General features: G+C 39.2%; 1 long non-coding RNA gene across 2 annotated transcripts; it reads right to left on the reverse strand.

The window, feature by feature from the left end:
• Positions 1-238: 238 nt before the first annotated feature.
• Positions 239-9,042, reverse strand: LOC123134207 (uncharacterized). Of its 2 annotated transcripts, XR_006465577.1 has the most exons (3): positions 8,764-9,042; positions 3,737-3,835; positions 239-597 (listed from the first exon to the last, which is right to left on the reverse strand). It is a non-coding gene; the product is annotated as an uncharacterized lncRNA (long non-coding RNA). The 2 variants fall into 2 exon arrangements; XR_006465576.1 differs by lacking the exon at positions 239-597 and having other exon boundaries at positions 3,587-3,835.
• Positions 9,043-10,637: the final 1,595 nt, after the last annotated feature.

Here is a 10,637-nt window from a genome sequence, read left to right on the forward strand (position 1 = left end):
GCTACTCTACTATATTTTGGGGTTGTGTGGCGGCTCCCATAGGGCTAAAGTCAATTAAGAAGCACAGGGCACTGCAGTATGGAATTCACTTGCAGTTTATAGATCAGATGAGGGTTCCCGTAATATTTAGCATCACTACCTCATTAAATTTGTCCAAAAAGAAACCTCATTAATCAGGTATACCACAATGTTTGTACTAAGAAATACTCACAATGTTTAGATTGCTTCAAAATGTTTGTCCAAAAGAAATTTGTCCAAAATTCAGTCATTAGATTGCTTCGGTCAGCTTGTACTAAGAAATACTCACAATGTTTATGTACCACAAAGAGATTGGAACATAAAATCCTCTTTATCAGTAAATATTTCTGCAAAATCACTGGTCTTGAAAATCTATCTCCTTTACTTATACAACGGAAAATTTATTTTATAAGGTGATGAAAGGTAATAAAAATAGTGAATCTTCATAAATTTGTTTTATACCATTGTGACAAGCGGGGCCGACGACCAAAGTCTCAAGTGCGAGCGCAATGTACTCCCCTGTACAACAAGCACATAAATCTTAATCGTCGTCCATAGCCCAACCAAACCATGATTTATCTGTAACAATAATATAATATCATTCACTTAGGTTTACATTTGAACTCTCCATTATGCAGGAAGACAACATGAAAAGAAAACGTGGGCCACATAGCAAGGAATGTGAGAAACCTGCCAAGGTCGTTAAAACAAATCAAATATGCACTCCAACAAGGTGATCCATTACTAATATTGACTATTTTATATGTGCTATACTAGTAATTTTTAAAAAACAAAGCAATTCCAGTTAGGCACGCTGAGGTTCCTAATTGTGTAGCTTCCACGAGAAAAACTATATTTTAATTTTTATCTTATTGATGCAAATCCAGAGAATCAGCAAAGATCACAAGATCGGAAAGGGTAATGAAACTTCAAGAAAAGAAAAACAGACAATCTTCAATGATACATGGAGGTCTGCCAGACTCCGCGGACACACACAAAGGACAACCTTTGCTCCATGTGAAGTAAGAAAATCTTCACGAACTTTCTCTCTTATGCTGTTACGCATCTTATCATCCATTTGGTTTAATTATAATTCTCAATTCAAATGCTAAAATTTAACATTAATGATGCACATCATACAGCAAGAAACATTATGTACCTTTCTTATGCTATCCACATCTACTCTGCTATTTATGTGCTGAAATCTTCAAGCGCACTAATTTAGAATGGTCCATCAAATCTCAAAAAATGATATACGTATCAATGAACTATAGCCAACGCAAAAAAATGTTAAAGTAACACAAGGAGTAATAAATTCATTCTGCCAGACAAAAAATAATCTGTTATTTATACTAATTAGTATTTATGTTTATGCAGGGGAAGTAACTCAACAGAAAAAGCAAAAGAGGCAAGACTACATAGGAAAAGAATAATGCAAACCAAGAGGCTTGCACAACCATCGACAAAAGAAGGAGAAATGATTGGTCAGGCTGGTAATACTATGAGGTAAGGAACAAGAAATTACAATCAAGCTCTAAAATTTGGAGTTTCATAAATCCGATATTTTCTGCTATGTACGTGTACAGCTCAAAAAGTAATAAAATGTCTACTACATCGAAATCGGTGAGAAAGAAACAAAGACAACATTTGTAAGTTATATCAACTTTTTATAGTATCAACAACACCAGACATTAATAATATTTCAATTTATGCTAAATCCAAAACTTGAACAGGCAATCAGAGAGGACTCATATGGAAAATTGGAACTTTGGAAAACCCAAATGCAAGTGTGAATGACGCGGTGCAATTTTCTGGTACGAAGAAAGAACTTCAGGTAGAGCGAAAAGCATGCCATCTTTTGGACTATGCTGCCAACATGGCAAGGTTGAGTTGCCACCATTAAGAGAGCCACCGACTTACCTAGCGAAATTGCTAAGGAAAGACAACGAAAAGATGTCAAAACATTGCTTGCAGAATATCAGATTGTACAACTCCATGTTCGCTTTCACAACAATGGGAGGAAAAGTAGACAAAGAAATAAACAATGGCAATGGGCCATATGTTTTTAGAATGAATGGGCAGAACTACCACAGAATAGGTACTCTATTGCCTGAAGGTAAAGATAAACCACGTTGGGCACAACTGTACATCTATGACACTGAAAATGAGGTAAGAAACAGGATTAATGCTTCGACAAGGGAAGATAAAAGGGAGTCAATAGATCCTCACATCGTAGAGGGCCTTAAAAATATGTTTGATCAAGATAACATACTTGCAAAAAAATTCAGAATGGCAAGGGACAGATTCGAAGAAGGTGACTATCAAAACGTGAGATTAAAACTAATCAATAAGCGACAATCAGATGGAAGACGAAGTGACATGCCATCTGCATGGGAAGTTGCAGCCTTGATTGTCAATGATGCCACGGAAAGTAGAAAAGGACGGGATATCATTGTTGAGTACAAAAACATGAAGCCAAGAAGAATATCAGAGAACCATCCAAAATTCATGGCTATGCAGTATCCACTATTATTCCCCTATGGAGAAGATGGGTACAGACAAAATATACCTTACATATTAAAACAAGGTGCAAAATGTAAGAGAAAGCATGTAACAATGTTGGAATACTATGCATATTGTCTACAACAACGTACTAACCAATCGATGCACTTGCTGATGTGTGAAAAGCTTACATTGCAGTTCATTGTGGACGCCCTTGCATGCATTTTGCAGTACAGACTGGACTGGATCAAAAATCATCAAGGAAACCTAAGAACGGAATTATATGCTGGCTTACAGGATGCAATAGAAAGAGGAGATACAAGGGCTGACCAAGTAGGAAAAAGGATACTGCTGCCATCCACTGTCACAGATAGTCCTAGATACAAAGCACAAAACTTCCAAGATGCTATGGCAATATGTCGGTGGGCTGGATACCCAGACCTATTTGTGACATTCACGTGCAACGCAGCTTGGCCGGAGATTGAGGCTATGCTACACGAAGTGGCCCAAACAGCATACGAAAGGCCTGATATTGTTGATCGAGTATTCCACATAAAGCTCAAGGAGTTCATGAGAGATATAAGAGAAAGGGAATACTTCGGAAAAACACTCGCAAGTAATATATCATCCTGAATTTATCAAACATATTATTTAACTGCATGAACTAACTGTTATTTTATAAAATTGCAGTTATATACACAATAGAGTTTCAAAAAAGAGGCCTCCCACATGCCCACATAGTCATATTCCTCGACAAAAAGGAAAAGAAACACAAGTATCCAGAGCCATCAGAGGTAGATAGAGTAACTTGCGCAGAGATACCAGACAAGGAAATTGACCCGGAAGGATATGCAGCTGTCGAAAACTACATGATGCACGGGCTATGTGGTGCAGCAAACACAAAGTCACCATGCATGGTCGACAGCAGATGCATAAGAAAGTTCCCAAAAAATACAACAACAATACCACTATCGATAAAGATGGATACCCAGTATATAGAAGACGAGACGATGGAAGATTCATACAGAAAGGGGAAGTAAAGTTGGATAACAGATACGTAGTCCCATACAACAGAAATCTGCTGGTGAAATATCAAGCACATATAAATGTCGAGGTGTGCAACAGATCTTTATCCATAAAATACCTTTTTAAATACATAAATAAAGGTGATGACCAAGCAACAATACTAATAGAAAACGATGAGATAAAAAGGTACCTAGAATGCACATATATAACAGGGAATGATGCGTGTTGGAGAATATTTCAGTTCGAAATGCACTTCAGAGATCCCTGCGTCGAAAGGTTGCCTTTCCACCTGGAAAATGAGCAGCAAGTAATTTTCTCAGATTCTACAGATTTAACCAAGATCGTCAGGAAAGAAAGAGTAGGAATCACTAAATTTACACAGTGGATGGAGACAAACAAGATGTGTGAACAAGCCAGAGAATTAACATATGCAGAATTCCCGTCAAAATGGGTGTGGAAAAAGAAAGAGACAAAGTGGAGCAAAAGGAAGAAAGGAAGATCAGTTGGAAGGATATATTATGCCCATCCAGCAAGCGGAGAAAAATACTATATGCGAATGCTACTTAACGTCAAGAAAGGATGCACATGTTTCGAAGACATAAGAACAGTAAATGGAGTTGTCCACGCATCATACAAATCTGCTTGTGAAGCACTAAGATTTCTTGATGATGACAAAGAGTGGCTTGAGTGCATCAAGGAGGCATCAAATTGGGCGACTGGCAACCAGCTAAGGCAGCTATTCACAACAATTTTAAGCCACTGCGAAGTCACATGCCCAAAAAAACTGTGGGAATCATGCTCGGAGGTATTAAGTGAAGACATGGAGTACAAACAGAGAAAATTATTGAACTATCCTACACTATGCCTCACAGAATCACAGAAGCAAGGACACGCCTTGGTGGAAATAGAGAAGCTCATGAGACAAGCTGGAAGAACACTTAAGGAATACCCTGGAATAGAACTTCCTGAATCTTCGGAAATAAAGGAACTTGGAAACAAGCTACTCAATGAAGAAATTGATTACAACAAAGAGCAACAAAATGAAGAGCATTTGAAGATCTTTGGTAGTCTCAACTATGAACAACGTCTTGCATTTGACTCAATAATGGAATCTGTTGACAATGATTTGGGAAAACAAATTTTTGTGGACCGATATGGTGGGACAGGTAAGACATACCTATGGAAAGCGATTACAACAAAGTTGCATTCTGAAGGGAAGATAGTACTAGCAGTAGCATCATCTGGTATTGCAACACTACTTCTAGGAGGGAGAACAGCACACTCAAGGTTCCACATTCCACTAGTCCTTACAGAAGAGTCAACATGTGACATTAAACAAGGTTCACACTTGGCAGAACTACTAAAAAAGACATCGCTAATACTATGGGATGAAGCTCCAATGGCAAACAAGATATGTTTTGAGGCGCTAGATAGGACTCTAAGGGATATATTAAGACATAAAAGTGTGAACAGCAGCGACAGGCCATTCGGTGGCATGACAATGGTTCTAGGAGGGGACTTTTGCCAGATCCTTCCTGTGATACCGAAGGAAGAAGACACAACATGGTCACTGCATCCATTAAAAGATCTTACCTTTGGAAGAACTTTCAGGTAATGAAGCTAACAAAGAACATGTGGCTCAACTGCACAACAAATGATGAATACGAGAAACAAAAGGTAGCAGAATTTCTAGAGTGGATTCTCAATATCGGCGATGGAAAAAATACATCATCAGAAGGTGAGGAATTGATAAAAATACCAAATGACATACTTCTCAAGAAAGGAGATGATACCAAAAAAATAGTTGTGGAGAGCATATATCCCAATTTGCAGGAGAGGTATCGCCAACGAGAATACTTAGAAGAAAGAGCAATATTATGTCCAAGAAATGAAACAGTTCGCGATATAAATGAGTATATAATGGATCAGATACAAGGTGAAGTGAAAACTTATCTAAGCTGTGACACAGTATGCAAAGCAACTACCTTTAATGCAGAAACAGAATTATTATATCCAACGGAATTCCTGAATAGCTTACCATTTCTTGGAATCCCAAATCACGAGTTGAAATTAAAAGTCGGCATACCTGTTATGCTACTACGTAATATCAACCAAAGTGCTGGCTTATGCAATGGTACAAGGATGACGGTTACTCAGCTTGGAAGAAGATTCATTGAAGCACAGATAATAACTGGAACCCATGTGGGAGAAAAGGTATATGTTCCAAGAATAGTGATGTCACCAACTGAATCAGCGTGGCCATTTGTTCTAAAAAGGAGAAATATCCTATATCAGTTTGCTTTGCTATGACTATAAACAAGAGCCAGAGACAATCTCTAAACAGAGTAGGATTATATCTTCCTAAACAAGTTTTCACACATGGACAGTTATACGTAGCCTTCTCAAGAGTAACAAAAAGGGAGGGACTGCGGGTAATGGTAGACGATGAAGATAGCAATGAGGATGATGTAGTTAAGAACATAGTCTATACAGAAATATTCTAAAGGTATGAACAAATAACATGGAAGGTTTCATGCCTGGGAGGTCGACCATGGAAGCCATTTTCTTGGTACGACAGCTTATGGAGAGATATAGGGAGCAAAAGAAGGACTTGCATATGGTGTTCATTGACTTAGAGAAGGCCTATGATAAGATACCGCGGAATGTCATGTGGTGGGCCTTGGAGAAACACAAAGTCCCAGCAAAGTACATTACCCTCATCAAGGACATGTACGATAATGTTGTGACAAGTGTTCGAACAAGTGATGTCGACACTGATGACTTCCCGATTAAGATAGGACTGCATCAGGGGTCAGCTTTGAGCCCTTATCTTTTTGCATTGGTGATGGATGAGGTCACAAGGGATATACAAGGAGATATCCCATGGTGTATGCTCTTTGCGGATGATGTGGTGCTAGTTGACGATAGTCGGGCGGGGGTAAATAGGAAGTTAGAGTTATGAAGACAAACCTTGGAATCGAAAGGGTTTAGGCTTAGTAGGACTAAAACCGAGTACATGATGTGCGGTTTCAGTACTACTAGGTGTGAGGAGGAGGAGGTTAGCCTTGATGGTCAGGTGGTACCTCAGAAGGACACCTTTCGGTATTTGGGGTCAATACTGCAGGAGGATGGGGGTATTGATGAAGATGTGAACCATCGGATCAAAGCCGGATGGATGAAGTGGCGCCAAGCTTCTGGCATTCTCTGTGACAAGAGAGTGCCACAAAAGCTAAAAGACAAGTTCTACAGGACGGCGGTTCGACCCGCAATGTTGTATGGCGCTGAGTGTTGGCGGACTAAAAGGCGACATGTTCAACAGTTAGGTGTGGCAGAGATGCGTATGTTGAGATGGATGTGTGGCCACACGAGGAAGGATCGAGTCCGAAATGATGATATACGAGATAGAGTTGGGGTAGCACCAATTGAAGAGAAGCTTGTCCAACATCGTCTGAGATGGTTTGGGAATATCCAGCGCAGGTCTCCAGAAGCTCCAGTGCATAGCGGATGGCTAAAGCGTGCGGAGAATGTCAAGAGAGGGCGGTGTAGACCGAATTTGACATGGGAGGAGTCCGTTAAGAGAGACCTGAAGGATTGGGGTATCACCGAAGAGCTAGCTATGGACAGGGGTGCATGGAAGCTTGCTATCCATGTGCCAGAGCCATGAATTGGTTGCGAGATCTTATGGGTTTCACCTCTAGCCTACCCCAACTTGCTTGAGACTAAAGGCTTTGTTGTTATTGTTGTTGTTGTTGTTGTTGTATGAACAAATAATATAATTTCAGCATGATGTTTCTTTAACTAGATGAGGAGTTACTATTACGTAAGAATTACATATATAGGAACTTATTACACTGCAAAATCTATTACAAACAAAGTCTGACTTAACTATGCTAACATGATATGGCGGGTCGAATATGGTCTACTACACTGCCAAAGTAATGCAAACATGCATCAACAGGTGGAAATACTACATTACTACCAAACATCAAAAATCTACATTATGTAATAATTGATTATATAAGTTTATTATTTCATAAAAACAAATAGAAATAGCATCGGGACGTTGTAATATTGCATATGTACAATGCTATCAGACCTGTTTTCATATCCAGCTATTATCTATTAATTTTTGTACGCGTCAAAACGGTTCATTACTATCAAACATCGACAAAATATATTATCTAATGTTTTATTGTACAAACGTAGTATTTCATGCAAACCGACAGTGAAAGCATGGCGAACTTATTATGATTCATATTAAATGCAATCAGATCGGTTTCCATATTAAATTATTATATATACAATATAATCTGGGAAATATTTCAACTATAGCTAATCAAAACTGTACAAATTCTTTGATAAGTGTGTTGAAAATTAGTAGGGGTAGGGGGGGTTTAAGACTGCCAATGCCGGTCCCAAGCCCGGAAAAAAGTGGAGGGGGCCATAAAAAAAACTAAAACTACACCTCACATATTGGATGTAATAACGTCTTGTATTATGGGACAGAGGGAGTATTTTGCATTCACAAATTACTATCATCAACCAAATAAAAAAAACAGCCAGTATACATCATCATGCAATGAATATATATAATACTAATTTGCACAGGTGTGTCTGCTCAAATATATACTTACAATACTTATTTTTTAAATTTTTTTCCGGGATACTTACATTACTTATTACTATCTACACTGTACCAAATTAAACACTTAAATATCACTTAAAAGAGAAAACTATGCTAACGTGATACAAGCGACTGTTGGTACCGCTGAGCGAATGTGGTTTCTTTTAACAAATGAAAACGTGAGTTTAATTCCACTGAAATAGGATAACAGTCGCTAAGACATATTCCGAAGCAGAGTTTCGTACACAGCGCACCCAACGAGTAGTGCTACCCAAGAATGGCCAAAATTAGCCAACCATATTTTGATTGAGCCCACGTATCTTAATGTAAGTAAATAAAATGACCATGAAAACAAATACTACCTACCAAGAACGTTTTAATGGATGCGTGCAATATATAAATACGCTATAACTTTTTATAAATTAAAACAAAAGGTGTGTCTGGATTGCACGCTGGGGGACGAAAACAACACTAGCATCCTCATACTAAAGCTGGATCCAAGAAAAATGCAGACCTATGGGAGATGAAATACATGACCGAATCAATTGCACAGAAGACAATATCAACGACACCGTGCAGATCAACAATCTCACCTCCTCCCTACCGCAACAGATCCTTGGGCCATGATACCCATCCGCCGCCATTTACCAACCTACAGGAGGTGTACGAGGAGGAAAACTAGCCGCCGTCGATGGTCTCCCTGTGGAAGCACCAGCTGCGGGGGTGGACTCAGGTTAGGACCAAAGAAGATCCGAGCTATCCAACAGACCAAATCTACACTGAAAAGAAAAAAAAGGAAGGAAGAAATGGGATCGGCCAAGAACAGTAGTCCCTCCAAGGCCACAAACCCATATTACAGGTACCAAGGTTGAAATTAATGCTTACTTAAACCAATGTTGCAAACTTGTCTTTTCTTCTCGCTCGACGTGTTAATTAATATGTATTTTTCTCTTCAACGCACAACAAGACAACCCTCTCACTCCTCGTTGGTTGATTAATGTGGTACATGAAAACCAAGCTTCCTCACTCCCACATGCATGCAAGGGGCATTAATGTTCTCGGTTGCTAGTACGAGGCAAACCTCATCAATTTTACCTCGATTGATGTTAGTGGCTTTATATAATTGCAAATTGTAATTTTGATAGTGACCTTGTATACAAAAATGAAGAAAGTATCACTTGTGTGAGGAGAGAAGAATGGAGAAGTCCAGAAGACTACAGAAGGGGGGACGACCCAGAATAGGTAAAGTGGCCACTAATACTGGTGGGACCATTAGACCAGTTATGTACTGTGCAAACTTTGTTTCTCCAAGGATTAGTACCGTGGAAACTGTTAGGAAACAATGTAACGTGAAAAATGTAAGGCGCCCTTGGTACTGCTGAGTGCCTGAGTGTACGTGCACAAGTATTGTTTATAAACACAGCAAAGATACAAAAGGTCAACCTTCATACTGTGATGCATGTCTACATAATCAAAAAAAAAACATCTAAAAATAAAAGACGCCTTTGCACGACTAATTTTTTTTACAGAAACAATACAAAAAACTCACAATTCTAGAAACTAAAATCAAATTAATCTTAAGAGAAAATAGTGAACAACAATATAAAACTGGTAACAAAAATATACATTTTTTGGGTAATGCAGTTGATAATAAAACTATGGTTTAAAAGTACAATTAAAAAACATAGTCGATCACAAACCCACAATTATTATGAAATGAATAATTAGCAATTAAAGGATGAACGAGCACCAATATAATCATATCTCTATAAAAAAATCAAACAACAAAGTTTATCAAATCCTAATACTTAAAATACGCCTCCACAATTAGTTGCATTTATACTTCAAGACAAACATTCAAAAAAAAAACTTTAAAGATCCTAGCCCGCGCATCGAGCGGGCCACTTTGCTAGTGAAAGAAAAAGGAAAAGAAAAAGGAAAAGGAACTAATAAGTTGTGGAAAATGAAATGCAAGAAAAATAGAAAAAGAAAGGAAGGAAGTTAGTGGAATATGAAGAAGAAAAAGAAAAAGAAAAGTGCAAATGAAAGAAAAAGAAAAATAAAAAGAAAAATAAAAAGAAAATAAAAGGTAAGAAGTAGCGCGTTTTGCTGCCCCGCGCTATAACTAACTTAGCTATAGCGTGTTTTGCTACCCCGCGCTATAGCTAACTTAGCTGTAGCGCGTTTTGCTGCCCCGCGCTGTAGCTAAGTCGCCTAGATAGCCACACATCTCTTTCCTCTCTCTCACTCTCGCTCGATCTGACCCCCTTTCTCTGTGACGTGCGCCACCGCCGACGCCGCACCCGCCCCCGCCGCCAATGACGCACGCCGCACCTGACCCCTTCCCCCGTGCTTCCCCTCCCCCGTGCCATCGGCCGCTCGCCCCGCCCCCTCCCCCTGTGGTGCCCCCGGCCCCTCCCCCCGTTTCGCCGCTCCCCCGTGAAGTCCCCACCACCAGCGCCATCCT

The sequence above is a fragment of the Triticum aestivum genome, chromosome 6B (assembly GCF_018294505.1).
Source record: "Triticum aestivum cultivar Chinese Spring chromosome 6B, IWGSC CS RefSeq v2.1, whole genome shotgun sequence".
In the NCBI taxonomy this organism is placed as follows: domain Eukaryota; kingdom Viridiplantae; phylum Streptophyta; class Magnoliopsida; order Poales; family Poaceae; genus Triticum; species Triticum aestivum.